This window comes from Ranitomeya imitator, chromosome 4 (genome assembly GCF_032444005.1).
Source record: "Ranitomeya imitator isolate aRanImi1 chromosome 4, aRanImi1.pri, whole genome shotgun sequence".
NCBI classification, from domain to species: Eukaryota; Metazoa; Chordata; class Amphibia; order Anura; family Dendrobatidae; genus Ranitomeya; species Ranitomeya imitator.
Window position 1 is genome coordinate 694479691 of NC_091285.1, and position 17047 is coordinate 694496737.

Here is a 17047-nt window from a genome sequence, read left to right on the forward strand (position 1 = left end):
TTCTCCTACATTTGTAATGCCCATACAATAAGTGTATAGGCTGACAAACATTTCCCCAAGGGGGATACATTTATTAAAATCATGCTAGGGGCATCAGAAACACCCTTGCCAAAAAACTGACTGCTTGTGGCGGCACAGCAGCCAATAAGCCTGGTGATCATATAATGATAATGATAATCATAATGAAATAAACAAATAAATAAAAAGTGTGAATCCACCGATGAAAGTAAATAACAAAAGGGAGGGGCGAACACAGGTTCATAGATTTGAAGATTGAGTGTATCCAATGAGATATGTTTGCCTCTAGCAACTGCTCAGAGACAGGGCTAAAAATAAAAATATAATATAAAAGTCTTTGAATAATTTTCTATTCTAGAGGTATACACTACCTCATTAGAGGACTGTCCAGAGATTGGGAAAATGGAAAATATAAGAATAAATGGGAATAATAGACTTACATATCTTTTTATGACATTTACCCCTGTGTGAGTAACATTTGTTTTGGTTTCCAATTAGTTACGGGCATAATAGTTACACCGTTGCCAATAAAAAATGGTGACTTTGGCATCACAGAATCCATTCACTCTGGTGCTCTCCTGGTTGTGGCTGATGAGGATAAGGAGGAGGTTAACAACAAACAGACCAAACCTGGAAGCGTATACTCATGTGTGGTTAAGAGGTGCATGCGAATACACCTCCCCAACACAGAGAATGTATTGAGGTTATGTTTTGCTGTTTTCACTTGGTGGTGTACAGAAGTCTTTCCCAATCCAGCCCTTGTTCATTTTTACAAGAGTCAGCCTGTCAGCAATTTCAGTTGAAAGGTGGATGCACTTATCCATTATTATTTCACCAGCGGCACTAAAAACACGATCTGACAGAATGCTAGCAGCAGGGCAGGCCAGGACCTCCAAGGCATAGAGAGCCAGTTCATGCCATGTGTCCAGCTTGGATACCCAATGATTAAATGGCACAGAGGAATCCCGGAGGATGTTTGTATGATCTGCAAGTTTCTCCCTCAGCATCTTCCTAAACATTGCACTTTTTGTGACAGAGAAAATTGTCCCAGAACTTTGCCATTGTTCCACTGCCTGAGCTGGATTGTACTTCTGTCTCTCTCGCTTGGACTCCTTGGTTGTACAACAAACTCTGACGTCTACTGCCAGTGTTCTGACATGGGAATTTTCTAAGTAATTCCTCTACAAGGGCCCTATGGTGCTGCAACATTTTAATACACCTCTCTGCCTCTGGCAGAAGAGATTGAAAGCTCTCCTTGTAGCGTGGGTCTAGAAGTGTCACCAACCAGTAATAAGTGTCACCTAAAATTTTTATAATGCGAGGGTCAAGTGAAACGCAGCGCAACATAAAGTCAGCTATGCGTGCCAGACTGCTAGCAGGCAAGACTTCCGTGTCCTCACAAACAGGACGACTGACCATGCAGTCCTCCTCCTCCTTCTCCTCATCCTCATCCTCCTCCTCCCTGTTCTCAGGTCATCCCCGCTGAACAGACGGTATGACAGCTGTGTTTGTAGTACCACCTATAGAGCATGAAGGTAGCTCCTGTTGTACCTCCTCCTCCTCACTGACTACCAATCCACATTGAGAAGACATGAGGCTGGGCAGAATGTAATCACCCTGTATGGTTCCTTGCTCTATGTCCTCGTGCTCTGCCTGCAAGGCATCCTCTTTAATTGTAAGGAGCGATGTTTTCAGAATGCTGAGAAGCGGGATTGTGAAGCTAATTATGGTGTCATCGCCGCTCACCATCTTGGTGCAGTCCTCAAATTATTAAAGCATAGTACATATGTCTGACATCCATGTCAACTCCTGAGGTCTTATGTGTGGAGTCTGAACTGAATGCCGATGGCCTTGTTGATGTTGGTAATCAACAACGGCCCTCTTCTGCTCACAAATCCTTTCCAACATATGCAGCATAGAGTTCCAGCGCGTGGGGACATCACACACCAGTCGGTGAGCTGGAAGCTGCAAAAGCTGTTGAAGCACGACAAAGGCGGCTGTATCTGTAGCTGACTTTCTAAAATGGGCAGATAGACGGTATACTTTCACTAGCAGATCTGGCAGCTCTAGGTAGCTTTTCAGAAAATATTGAACCTCGAGGTTAAGCACATGGGCCAAGCAAGGTACGTGTGTGAGCTCACCTTGCCTCAGAGCCGCCACCAGGTTACGGCCATTGTCACACATGACCATGCCTGGCTGTAGGTTCAGCGGTGTCATCCAAATATCTGACTGCTCTTTCAGCACTGTCCACAGCTCTTCTGCATTGTGCGGTTTTTCACCTATGCAGACTAGCTTCAGAACAGCCTGTTGCCGCTTGGCTGAGGCAGTGCTGCAGTGCTTCCAGCTTCTGACAGAAGTGTTGATTTCAGAGATGGAGGATGACAAGGAGGAGGTGCAGGAGCTGTAGACTGTCGGGGCAACCCTGATTGACCTAGGGCCAGCAATCCTCAGCATGGGGAGGATGTGTTACATTCCAAGGTCCGACTGGGTCCCGGCTTCCACTATGTTAACCCATTGTGCCATCAGCGAGATGTACCGTCCCTGCCCACAAGCACTTGTCCACATGTCCGTTGTTAGGTAGTGTTGAGCGATACCTTCCGATATCGGAAAGTATCGGTATCGGATTGGATCTGCCGATATTCAAAAAATATCGGATATCGCCGATACCGATACCCGATACCAATGCAAGTCATTGGGACGAAAATATCGGATTTAAAATAAAGCATTTCTATCCTTGTATGTTCATTCTACATGAAGGAAAACAACTAAGAATAATGTAGGATGTATTGGGGGAGGTGGCGGAGACATTAAAGGCATAGAGGTTTAGCCCAAACAAATAGAATAGCAGTATTTTATTTTTTTTTACGACGTTCGGAGTTACAAAGATATTGACTATGTTAATTTTTTTTTAATTTTGTCAGATATTGATGTTTCACTATCACTACTTCCACGTCCTTCATGTTTTTTTTACTTCTCCCACACTTTCTTTTTCATTATCATCAGCATTTTTGACATCAACTTCTTCTTCACCTTATTCATCTTCTTCTTAATCTTCTACCTATTATTTTTTTATTGTTACATTCTTCATATTCTTTTTATTCAACTATTATTCTTCTTCATAATCAACTTCTTCATCATATTCTTATTTGTGACAGGCATTCCTGTAGTTGTTATCTATAAAAGTTTGAAGAATACACCTTCCGTTCTGCCTGTCACAAAAGAGTTACATTTGTCCGCGTATAGTTTGGCCTGCAGCATCAGGCTTTATCCAGGGGCACCACGAGGAGGAACGGACTCACCCTCATACACTGCTTAGTCTTCTTCTGCTTATAATTTAGAGAATATCTTTTGCTCTGATATTAGGTGTTATGCTTAATGTTCTTCTGCTCTTTGTTCTGAAGCCTCTTGTTCTTCTGCTTCTCGGTCTTCCATGTCGTCGTCTCCAGGGTCGTCGTCTCCAGGGTCGTCGTCTCCGTCGTCGTCGTCGTCGTCGTCATCGGGGTGGTCTTCAGGGTCAAGGAAACAGAGAAGCACATTGCTAAGGAGAGTAAAACTAATCCCAAACTGTTCTTCAACTATATCAATAGTAAAAGAATAAAAACTGAAAATGTAGGCCCCTTAAAAAATAGTGAGGAAAGAATGGTTGTAGATGACGAGGAAAAAGCTAACATATTAAACACCTTCTTCTCCACGGTATTCACGGTGGAAAATGAAATGCTAGGTGAAATCCCAAGAAACAATGAAAACCCTATATTAAGGGTCACCAATCTAACCCAAGAAGAGGTACGAAACCGGCTAAATAAGATTAAAATAGATAAATCTCCGGGTCCGGATGGCATACACCCACGAGTACTAAGGGAACTAAGTAATGTAATAGATAAACCATTATTTCTTATTTTTAGGGACTCTATAGCGACAGGGTCTGTTCCGCAGGACTGGCGCATAGCAAATGTGGTGCCAATATTCAAAAAGGGCTCTAAAAGTGAACCTGGAAATTATAGGCCAGTAAGTCTAACCTCTATTGTTGGTAAAATATTTGAAGGGTTTCTGAGGGATGTTATTCTGGATAATCTCAATGAGAATAACTGTTTAACTCCATATCAGCATGGGTTTATGAGAAATCGCTCCTGTCAAACCAATCTAATCAGTTTTTATGAAGAGGTAAGCTATAGGCTGGACCACGGTGAGTCATTGGACGTGGTATATCTCGATGTTTCCAAAGCGTTTGATACCGTGCCACACAAGAGGTTGGTACACACAATGAGAATGCTTGGTCTGGGGGAAAATGTGTGTAAATGGGTTAGTAACTGGCTTAGTGATAGAAAGCAGAGGGTGGTTATAAATGGTATAGTCTCTAACTGGGTCGCTGTGACCAGTGGGGTACCGCAGGGGTCGGTACTGGGACCTGTTCTCTTCAACATATTCATTAATGATCTGGTAGAAGGTTTACACAGTAAAATATCGATATTTGCAGATGATACAAAACTATGTAAAGCAGTTAATACAAGAGAAGATAGTATTCTGCTACAGATGGATCTGGATAAGTTGGAAACTTGGGCTGAAAGGTGGCAGATGAGGTTTAACAATGATAAATGTAAGGTTATACACATGGGAAGAAGGAATCAATATCACCATTATACACTGAATGGGAAACCACTGGGTAAATCTGACAGGGAGAAGGACTTGGGGATCCTAGTTAATGATAAACTTACCTGGAGCAGCCAGTGCCAGGCAGCAGCTGCCAAGGCAAACAGAATCATGGGGTGCATTAAAAGAGGTCTGGATACACATGATGAGAGCATTATACTGCCTCTGTACAAATCCCTAGTTAGACCGCACATGGAGTACTGTGTCCAGTTTTGGGCACCGGTGCTCAGAAAGGATATAATGGAACTAGAAAGAGTACAAAGGAGGGCAACAAAATTAATAAAGGGGATGGGAGAACTACAATACCCAGATAGATTAACGAAATTAGGATCATTTAATCTAGAAAAAAGACGACTGAGGGGCGATCTAATAACCATGTATAAGTATATAAGGGGACAATACAAATATCTCGCTGAGGATCTGTTTATACCAAGGAAGGTGACGGGTACAAGGGGGAATTCTTTGCGTCTGGAGGAGAAAAGGTTTTTTACACCAACAAAGAAGATGATTCTTTACTGTTAGGGCAGTGAGAATCTGGAATTGCTTGCCTGAGGAGGTGGTGATGGCGAACTCAGTCGAGGAATTCACGAGAGGCCTGGATGTCAATGTCTTCCTGGAGCAGAACAATATTGTATCATACAATTATTAGGTTCTGTAGAAGGACGTAGATCTGGGGATTTATTATGATGGAATATAGGCTGAACTGGATGGACAAATGTCTTTTTTCGGCCTTACTAACTATGTTACTATGTTACTATGTTTATGTTATCTTCTCCAGGGTCGTCGTCATCTCAGTGGTTGTCGTCTCTGGTGTCGTCATCATCTTAGGGGTGGTCTTCCCGGTCGTCGTCTTTAGGGTCTTGAACTTGGAAATGTAGCAGAAGGTACAAAAAGGCTGAGAAAATGCCGAGAACCAGCTGATGGAACTGGAACTCGGATGGCTACCTGAAGGTCCAAGAGCCAATGGAACTACCGAGGACCAGCTGACATTACTGGAACCCGGTTACTAAGCAGGAGGTATCCGTGAGATGAAAAGCACTACCAAGGACCACCTGACGTTGGTGGAACTCGGATTACCAGAAGGAGGCACCTAAGCCAAAGGTTCTGCCCGGAACAAGCTGACGGTACTGGAAGCAGGATGGGAAGCAGAAGGTACAAGAGCAAAAGACACTGCCGAGAACCAGCTGACGGTACTGGAACCCGGATGGGTAGCCGAAGTTCCAAGAGCCAATGGAACTACCGAGGACCAGCTGACGTTACTGGAACCCGGTTACTAAGCAGGAGGTACCTGTGCCTGAAAGCACTACCAAGGACCACCTGACGTTGGTGGAACTCGGATACCCAGAAGGAGGCACCTAAGCCAAAGGCTCTGCCCAGAACCAGCTGACGGTACTGGAAGAAGGATGGGGAGCAGAAGGTACAAGAGCAAAAGACACTGCCGAGAACCAGCTGACGGTACTGGAACCCGGATGCGTTGCCCAAGTGTGCAAGAGCCAATGGCACGACCGAGGACCAGCTGACGGTGCTGGAACTCGGTTACTAAGCAGGAGGTACCCGTGCTAAAAAGCACTACCAAGGACCGCATGACGTTGGCGGAACTCGGATACTCAGAAGGAGGCACCTAAGCTAAAGGCTCTGCCCAGAACCAGCTGACGGTGCTGGAACCAGGATGTGGAGCAGAAGGTCCACAGGAGAAGAGAGAACAGCTAGGCCGCGAGGCTGCCGCAGTTACCGAACACCAACAGTCCTACAGGGGGAGCTTGGCCTACTGGCACTACAGAACCAGGCTTGCTTGCCACTTCCCGCAGCCCACATAGGAAGCTTCTAAACTGGAGGCACCACGGAGTTGGCTAACCCGACCGCAAGAAGACTGGACAAAGTATAGGCGTGTAAGTGACCTTGACACTACCCGGACCCAGCTGATGGTGCTGGAACCAGGCTGGGCAGGAGGGAGTACCCGTAACAAAGACACTGCCGAGAACCAGCTGACGGTACTGGAACCCGGATGCGTTGCCCAAGTGTGCAAGAGCCAATGGCACGACCGAGGACCAGCTGACGGTGCTGGAACCCGGTTACTAAGCAGGAGGTACCCGTGCTAAAAAGCACTACCAAGGACTGCCTGATGTTGGCGGAATTCGGATACCCAGAAGGAGGCACCTAAGCCAAAAGCTCTGCTCAGAACCAGCTGAAGGTGCTGGAACCAGGATGTGGAGCAGAAGGTCCACAGGAGAAGAGAGAACAGCTAGGCCGCGAGGCTGCCACAGTTACCGAACACTAACAGTCCTACAGGGGGAGCTTGGCCTACTGGCACTACAGAACCAGCCTTGCTTGCCACCTCCCGCAGCCCACATAGGAAGCTCCTAAATTGGAGGCACCATGGAGTTGGCTAACGCGACCGCAACACGACTGGACAACGTATAGGCGTGTTAGTGACCTTGACACTACCCGGAACCAGCTGATGGTGCTGGAACCAGGATGTGGACCTATTCAAGATTGTCTTCCTAGAGCCCCAACTAGCGGTGTTGGAGCAAAGGGTCAGCAGGGGGAGCATAGTGTAGGCCGAAGCCTGCACTGGAGGCAGCTTTGTGTCTGCGTGGCGTTTGCAGGACACGTTGCCGGCTACACAGCAGGGGAACAGCTGGCGTTGCTGAACCCCACTGACACATTGGCGGGTGTTTTGCTCTGTGCAGCCAGCACTTCCGGGCACCAACTGGTGGTGTTAGAGCCCGGGGTCTGCAGAAGGAGCAGAGTGTAGGCCGAAGCCTAATTGAACCAATTTCAAAGTTATAGATAACAAGGAATATATTTTGCAATATATGTACCTGCGCTTATCCTAACAGAATATTCTAGTATACATACACAGTGGGTGGTTACCTTGTTGGTGGACGGGTAGTAGTGAGTCCGTCTATAGGCGTATATGGCAAATCGGGAGAGGCATGTGAGAAGGGACTGGAATGGTAAGCGGTACACCAGTAAATAACAATATAAAAAGTATATAAGATCACAAATGCTAAGCCTCTAGAAATGGAATGGTGCCAATAAAAGCAATAAAATGAATAAAATGAATAAAATGAACTGTGCAGGACTGGTAAGTGCCTATATGATAAATCCCCAATAAAGAACTATAAAAACGGAGGGCTAGTGAACTAACACCTCAAGGAGTGCATAGCCTGACATTAGAAAAAAGAGAGAGTCACTGATATGTTTCTATGACTCTGGTTAGTGCACTAAATACAAAGCGAGTGGGGTTCCGGTACCTGTCCTGTAAGAACTCGTAGGAAGAAAACCGGCGAAGTTGCGCTTAGAATGTCCGTGCACTCTTAGCGGTAAGCAAAGTCGTTGTACTTAGCTTAAGTGGGCGCTGTCTTTAGAAGTCCTCAGGCGGCTAGTATAGGCGCCGTCCCAGCCGGTGACGGACGCCCGCGCGGCCTGTGTTGAATCCTGTGCGATGCTGTGCAGGACCTGCGGTGATGTTCGGGTCACGTGCTAGTAAGTCACGTGGTGCCCTTGATGATGCTACGGTGCGCTGTGGGAGCCAAAACCAACGCGTTTCGGAAATACTTCGGTTTCCTTCATCAGGGTTCAATTTCAAAGTTAACCTTTAACCCCCACTCAGGTGTTACAAACTAGAAGAGCCACACCTTGTGCAGCAGTAATGCTGCACAAGTGAAAGGTTGCTCTTTAAATTTTGCTCATTGCACACGCTGAATGAACAACCCGTATAAAATTTAGTCCCTTATACAGTCAAACTGTCTATGAAGGCATGACTTGCCTTCTTAATGAGACGCAGCACAGCTGTCACAAATCCCACCTTGGTGCTGGGCGCAGCCTCCTGAGCGTCTTTATTTGCTGTACAGGAGTCTGCGCTCTTGTTATCCCTTGGCCATGCGCTATTAGCGCTGCCCGTCTTCTGACCTCATTTCATGTCGGCCGGTGCGGCTAGCGATGCCCATGAATCGCAGCCTCGCAGTTTCTTTTCATTAATTCACACTGCGGGGCTGGGATTCATGGCCTTGCGCAGTAAATAGGTTCGCCTCTCACTCATGTCCTTACACCTGCTTCAGACTGGGTGGCCTCCGCTGATCCCTTATCGCATGCCACGTCCATGAGGCCGCACAGTCTGAAGAAGGCGGAAGGAGATGAGTGAAGACAGGCAAAGATATGCACTGCTCATGCCCATCAATCACACCCTCGCAGTCAAAAGAAATAAGACAACGAGGGGCGTTGTGTCGGGCAGAGCGGACGCACAGGCGCAGCCAGCCAAACAATGATGTCAGAAGATGGGCAGCGCTACCAAGGGGGTTGCTGCGTGTCATTACAAAGAAAAGTCACAACTCAGGGACGGGGGACACATTTCAGATGTGTTGAGTTCGACGTGTGCAAGGAGAATAACTTAATGAGCCACCTTGTACAAATGCAGCATTACTGCTGTACAAGGTGGCTGTTATATATTCAAACGCCTGGGAGGGGACAGGTTCCCTTTAATTTCAGTTCTGGTGTCTGCGTGGCGATTGCAGGACACAATTCCGGCTACACAGCAGGGGAACAGCTGGCGTTGCTGAACCCCACTGACACATTGGCGGGTGTTTTTCTCTGTGCAGCTAGCACTTCCGGGCACGAACTAGCGGTGTTAGAGCCCAGGGTCAGCAGGAGGAGGAGAGGAGCAGAGTGTAGGCCGAAGCCTGCACTGGTGGCAGTTTTAGGTCTGTTGTGTCTGCGTGGCGTTTGCAGGACACATTGCCGGCTACAAAGCAGGGGAACAGCTGGCGTTGCTGAACCCCACTGACACATTGGCGGGTGTTTTTCTCTGTGCAGCTAGCACTTCCGGGCAAAAACTGGCGGTGTTAGAGCCCAGGGTTCAGCAGGAGTAGGAGAGGAGGAGAGTGTAGGCCGAAGCCTGCACTGGAGGCAGTTTTTGGTCTGTTGTGTCTGCTTGGCGTTTGCAGGACACGATGCCGGCTACACAGCAGGGGAACAGCTGGCGTTGCTGAACCCCACTGACACATTGGCGGGTGTTTTTCTCTGTGCAGCCAGCACTTCCGGGCACCAACTGGCAGTGTTAGAGCCCAGGGTATGCAGGAGGAGCAGAGTGTAGGCCGAAGCCTAATTGAACCAATTTCAAAGGTAACCTTTAACCCACCTTCAGGTGTTAAAAACTAGAAGAGCGACACCTTGTGCAGCAGTAATGCTGCACAAGCAAAAGGTTGCTCTTTAAATTTTGCTCATTGCACACGCTGAATGAAACACGTATAAAATTTAGCCCCTTATACAGTCAAACTATCTTGGAGGCGTGAGTTGCCTTCTTAATGAGACGCAGCACAGCTGTCAAAAATCCCACCTTGGTGCTGGGCGCAGCCTCCTGAGCATTGTTATTTGCTGTACAGGAGTCTGCGCTGTTGTGTTATCCCTTGGCTGTGCGCTGTTAGCGCTGCCCGTCTTCTGACCTCATTTCATGTCGGACGGTGTGGCTAGCGATGCCCAAGAATCCCAGCCCCGCAGTGTCTTTTCATTAGTTCACACTGCGGGGCTGGGATTCATGGCCTTGCGCAGTAAATAGGTTCGCCTCTCACTCATGTCCTTACACCTGCTTCAGACTGGGCGGCCTCCGCTGATCCCTTATCGCATGCCATGGCCATGAGGCCGCACAGTCTGAAGAAGGCGGAAGGAGGGGAGTGAAGACAGGCGAAGATATGCACTGCTCGTGCCCATCAATCACACCCTCGCAGTCAAAATATATCAGACAACGAGGAGCGTTGTGTCGGGCAGGGCGGACGCACAGGCAAAGGCAGCCAATCAATGATGTCAGAAGACGGCCAGCGTTACCAATGGGATTGCTGCGTGTCATTACAAAGGAAAGTCACAACTCAGGGACAGGGGACACATTTCAGACGTGTTGAGTTTGACGTGTGCAAGGAGAATAACTTAATGAGCCACCTTGTACAAATGCAGCATTACTGCTGTACAAGGTGGCTGTTATATATTCAAACGCCTGCGGGGGGACAGGTTCCCTTTAATTTCAGTTCTGCTGTCTGCGTAGTGTTTGCAGGACACGTTGCCGGCTACACAGCAGGGGAACAGCTGGCGTTGCTGAACCCCACTGACACATTGGCGGGTGTTTTTCACTGTGCAGCTAGCACTTCCGGGCAAAAACTGGCGGTGTTAGAGTCCATGGTCAGCAGGAGGAGGAGAGGAGCAGAGTGTAGGCCGAAGCCTGCACTGGTGGCAGTTTTAGGTCTGTTGTGTCTGCGTGGCGTTTGCAGGACACGTTGCCGGCTACGCAGCAGGGGAACAGCTGGCGTTGCTGAACCCCACTGACACATTGGCGGTTTTTCTCTGTGCAGCCAGCACTTCCGGGCACCAACTGGCGGTGTTAGAGCCCAGGGTCTGCAGGAGGAGCAGAGTGTAGGCCGAAGCCTGCACTGGAGCAACTTGAAAGGGAACCTTTAACCCCCCAGGCGTTTGTTGCTGAAAGAGCCATCTTGCACAGCACTAATGCTGCAAAAGGAAAAGGTGGCGCTTTTAATTATGCTCCTTGCAAACGCTGAACTTCACACTCATGTAATGTGTCCCCTCACACCGTAAAACCGTCTCGGAGGTGGGACTTTCCTTTGTAATGTGACACAGCACAGCCGTCATTCCCACCCCCTTGGTGCCGTGCGACGCCTCCTCAGCGTTGTTTTAATCTGTCCCGGAGCCTGCACTGTAATGTTATCCCTTGACCATGCACACTTAGCGCTGCCTGTTTTCTGACATCATTTGGTGTCAGGCTGGCTGCGCCTGTGCGTCCACGCTGCCCGAGATCCCACCTCGCAGTGTCGTCTAATGTAATCCCACTGCGGGCCTGGGATCCATGGGCATGCACAGTGCATATCCTCGCCTCTCACTCCCCTCCTTCCGGCTCCTTCAGACTGTGCGGCGTCACGGCCGTGGCATACTATTAGGGATCAGCTGACGCCGCACACTCTGAAGAGGCCGGAAGGAGGGGAGTGAGAGGCGATGATGCCCATGGATCCTAGGCTCGCAGTGGGATTAAATTAGACGACACTGCGAGGTGGGATCTCGGGCAGCGTGAACGCACAGGCGCAGCCAGCCCAACATCAAATAATGTCAGAAGATGGGCAGCGCAAACTGTGCATGGCCAAGGGATAACAGCGCAGAGTCCGTGACAGAATCAAACAACGCTGAGGAGGCGGCACACGGAGCCAAGGGGGTAGGAATGATGGCTGTGCTGCGTCACATAACAAAGGAAAGTCCCACCTCCCGGATGATTTAACGGTGTTAGGAGACACATTTCATAAGTGTTAGGTTCAGCGTGTGCAAGGAGCACAACGAAAATAGGCACCTTTTTCTTGTGCAGCATTACTGCTGCACAAGGTGGCTCTTTCAGTAACAAATGCCTGGGGGGGGACAGGTTCCCTTAAATTTAATTTGTGCCAGCGTGGCGGTCGCATGACACGTTGCCGGATACACAGCAGGGGAGCAGCAGGCATGACTGAACCCCACTAACACATTTGGCGAGGTGTTTGGCTCTGTGCAAACAGCACTTCCGGGCAGCAACTAGCAGTGTTGGAGCCCAGTGTAGGCCGAAGCCTGCACTGTAGGCATGTAAATGTCTGTTAGTGTGCCAGTGTGGCGGTCGCATGACACGTTGCCGGATACACAGCTGGGAATCAGCTGACGTTACTGAAACCCAAGAACACGGCAGCAAGTGTTATCTGTGCAGCCAGCACATCCAGGCACCAACTGGCGGTGTTAGAGCCCAGGGACAGCAGGAGGAGCAGATTGGAGGTATTGCCAGATACACAGTTGGGGAACAGCTGACGTTACTGAACCCCAATAACAGAGGAGCGACTGTTGACTGTGCGGACAGCACTTCCAGGCACCAACTGGCGGTGTTAGAGCCCAGGGACAGCAGGAGGAGCAGAGGAACAGAGTGTAGGCCGAAGCCTGATTGGAGCAAGTTGAAAGGGAACCTTTAACCCCCCCAAGGCATTTGTAGCTGAAAGAGCCATCTTGTGCAGCACTAAGGATGCAAAAGGAAAAGGTTGCTCTTTTAATTATGCTCCTTGCAAACACATAACTAAACACTAATAAAATGTGTCCCCTGATACCGTGAAACCGTCCCGGAGGTGGGAATTTCCTTCGTAATGGGACGCAGCACAGCCGTCATTCCTACCCCCTTGGTGCCATGCGCTGCCTCCTCAGCATAGTTTGAAGCTGTCACGGAGCCTGCGCTGTAATGTTATCCCTTGGCCATGCACACTTAGCGCTGCCCATCTTCTGACATCATTTAGGTGTCAGGCTGGCAGTGCCTGTGCGTCCACGCTGCCCGAGATCCCACCTCGCAGTGTCGTCTAATGTAATCCCACTGCGGGCCTGGAATCCATGGGCATGCGCAGTGCATATCCTCGCCTCTCACTCCCCTCCTTCTGGCTTCTTCAGACTGTGCGTCGTCACGGTCGTGGCATGCTATTAGGGATCAGCTGACGGCGCACAGTCTGAAGAAGGCGGAGGGAGATGAGCGAGAGCCTGAGGTGAAGATATGCACTGCGCATGCCCATGGATCCCAGGCCCGCAGTGTGATTAAATCAGAAGACACTGCGAGGCAGGATCTCGGGCAGCGCGGCCGCACAGGTGCAGCCAGCCTGACACCAAATTATGTCAGAAGACAGGCAGCGCTAAGTGTGCATGGCCAAGGGATAACAGAACAGTGCAGGCTCCGTGACAGCTTAAAACAATGCTGAGGAGGCGGCGCACGGCACCAAGGGGGTAGGAATGACGTCTGTGCTGCGTCACATTACGAAGGAAAGTCCCACCTCCGGGACGGTTTAATGGTATCAGTGGACACATTTTATAAGTGTTAAGTTCTGTGTGTGCAAGGAGCTAAACTAAAAGAGCTACCTTTTCCTTGTGCAGCATTACTGCTGCACAAGGTGGCTCTTTCAGTAACAAATGCCGGGGGGGGGACAGGTTCCCTTACATTTCAGTTTTTGTGTCAGCGTGGCGGTCGCAGGACACATTACCGGCTACACAGCTGGGGATCAGCTGACCTTACTGAAACCCAATAACACTGGGTCGTATGTTTTGACTGTGCAGCCTGCACTTCTGAGCCTCAACTGGCGGTGTTGGAGCCCAGGAATTACAGTTCAGGTGGTAGAAAGATGAACACATAAGGAGACCTGGATGACACACAATTATTTAATCAGGCAGAGGAGTGACAAATTCCTGCGAGATCCAGGCCTGGTTCATTTTCAGAAAAGTAAGCCAGTCAACGTTATCGGAGGATAGTCGCACGGTCTGTTAGTACACCACCTGCGTCACTAAAGACGCGTTCCGATAAGACATTAGCTGCAGGGCAAGCCAGCACCTCCAATGCATACTGGCTTAGCTCTGGCCATGTATCCAGCTTAGAGACCCAAAACTTGAAAGGAGAAGAGCCGTCTGGGAGTACAGTAAGAGGGCAAGACATGTAGTCTGTCACCATCTGACGGAACCGTTGCCTCCTGCTGACTGGAGCCGCCGGTGATGGTGTAGACATTTGGAGCGGGCATACAAAACTGTGCCACAGTTGGGCCATACTGACCATACTGGTCTTGCCTTGGGCAGAAGCACTGCTTCTGCTCCCTCTTTGTGCAGAGCCTCCTCCACTGCCGCGACGCACTGAGCTGCTTTGTAAAGCACTAGCAGCACTCCTCTCAGTTGGACTGGAGAAGATGATGGAATTCACCAGTGTGTCTTGGTACTCCCGCATTTTACGCTCCCGGGTCAACGGTGTGATGAGGTTTTGTACGTTGTCCCGGTAGCGAGGATCGAGGAGGGTGTACACCCAATAATCAGGCATGTTGAGAATGTGGGCGATGCGGCGGTCGTTTCTCAGGCACTGCAGCATGAAATCAACCATATGCTGCAGACTGCCAACTGGCCAAGAAATGCTGTCCCCTGCTTCAGACGTGATCTCTGCCCGCTCTTCATCACCCCACCCTCGCTGTACACACTGACTACTGGACAATTGTGTAACTCCCTCCTCTGGACGGACGTCTTCCTCGTCCATTGACTCCTCATCCTCCTCACAAAGTGTCCTCTGCCTACGACTTTGTGAGGAACCACGTGGCGCTGACTGTCCAGAAGCTGATGGAAGTGGTGACTCCTCATCCTCCACCTCTTCCACAACATCATCCATTAGCGCTTCCAGTGTTTGTTGAAGCAGGCAGATAAGGGGGACAGTCATGCTGACTAGTGCATTATCTGCACTCGCCATCCGCGTGGAATAATCGAAGGGACGCAAAACCTGGCAGATGTCCTTCATAGTGGCCCACTCTGTGGTTGTGAAGTCTGAACGGCGCGGAGTGCGACTTCTTTGCGCCTGATGCAGCTGGTACTCCATTACTGCTTGCTGCTGCTCACACAACTGCTCCAACATATAACATGGAATTCCACCTGGTAGGTAGGTCACATATGAGGCGATGTTCCGGAAGGCGGAATCGGCGCTGCAGACCTGCAATTCGCAATCTTGCCATGCTGGAACGCCGCAAGTGAGCACACTCTAGGCGGACCATGTGCAGCAGTGCATCAAGATCCAGATAGTCCCTCAGAAAACTCTGCACAACCAAATTGAGCACATGTGCCAGACATGGGATGTGAGTGAGGTTGCCAAGGGCCAAATCTGCCACCAGATTTCGGCGATTGTCACACACTACCATGCCTGGCTGGAGATTCGCTGGCAGTAACCACACATCGCTCTCCTGCTTGATGGCATTCCAGAGCTCCTGCGCTGTGCGGCTTCGATTCCCCAAAGAAACTAATTTCAAGACGGCCTGTTGACGTTTGGCCACAGCTGTGCTCATGTCGGTCGTAACAGGTAAATGTTCACGGGTCCATGTGGAGGTGGACTGTGACGGTTCCTGCAGCGATGATTCTGAGGAACTTGTGTATGAGGAGGAGTCAATGCGTACAGACTGGATTCCTGCAATCCTTGGAGTGGGCAGGACACGTCCTGCGCCACTCGCTCGATCTGTACCCGGCTCAACAACATTAACCCAATGGGCAGTGAGGGAAAAGTATCGCCCCTGTCCATGTTGACTGGTCCATGCATCGGTGGTGAGGTGGACCTTGCTACTGACGGCGTTCAGTAGCGCGTGTTTTATGTGTCCCTCCACATGCTTGTGCAGGGCAGGGACGGCTTGCCTGCTGAAATAAAAGCGGCTGGGCACATTGTACTGTGGGACTGCCAATACCATCAAGTCACGGAAGCTGTCAGTCTCCACCTGCCTGAATGAGAGCATTTCCAGTGACAGAAGTTTGGCAATGCTTGCATTCAGAGCCTGTGCTCGGGGGTGGTTTGCCGAGAATGGCCGCCTTTTCTCCCATGCCTGTACTACCGATGGCTGTAGACTAGGCTGGGAGTGTGAGGATGACTGGGAACGTGGTGCTGTGGGTGGAATTACAGTGGGTCTCTGGACAACAGTGCCAGAGGTTCTTCCATGGCGATCCTGGGAGGAAGCCGAACCAGCTGTGTGTGAGCTGGAGGAAGAGGCAACACGAGCTGAAGACGTGGTAGCTGCCGCTGTTGGTTGGCCTAGATCTTCAGTGTGTTTTTGTAACTCCACCGCGTGCCTGTTCCGCACATGTTTCCACATATTTGTGGTATTGAGGTTGCTGACATTTCTACCTTGTTTGATTTTCTGACGACACAGCTTGCATTTGACAAAGCAAATGTCATCTGCAACTGTGTCAAAAAAGGACCAGGCACTGCAAGTCTTGGGAGCGCCCTTTTTGGCTTTTGGAAGAGACAAGCTCTTAACGGGTGCCAAAGTGGAGGCTACAGGCTCCGCAGTCTTCCCCCTTCCTCTCCCTCTTTGGCCCGTTCGGGGAATCTCTTCCTCAGAGCTGCTCCCACCACCTTCCTGTACCTCACGCCACGATGGGTCAAGGACCTCATCATCTACACTACCCTCTGCCACCAACTGCTCCTCCTGGGTAGTCTCGGCAGCACAGTATGCATCAGAAAGCGGCACCTGAGTTTCATCATCAGATGCGTACTGCGCTGTGGTGACCGGAGGCACTGGCCCACCCGCCTCTTCAGAGTCAGAGAGACAAAGCTGTTGGGCATCACTGCACACTGCCTCTTCTTCCATTTCTCCAATGCTGCTTGGCTGGCCCCCTGTTTCCAAGCCAAGAGATTCAGAGAACAGAAGTAGAGACGGCTCCTGTCCTGGGCTCTCTGACTGCCTGGCCAATTTGGCAGGTGGTGAAGAGACAGATGGCTGCTCTCCAGTGCTCGGTGCCTGAGAGGATGTGGCACTAATTGAAGTCAATGCGTTAGCTGCCATCCATCCGACAACGGCTTCAATTTGATCTTCACGCAGCAGCGGTGTACGGCGCT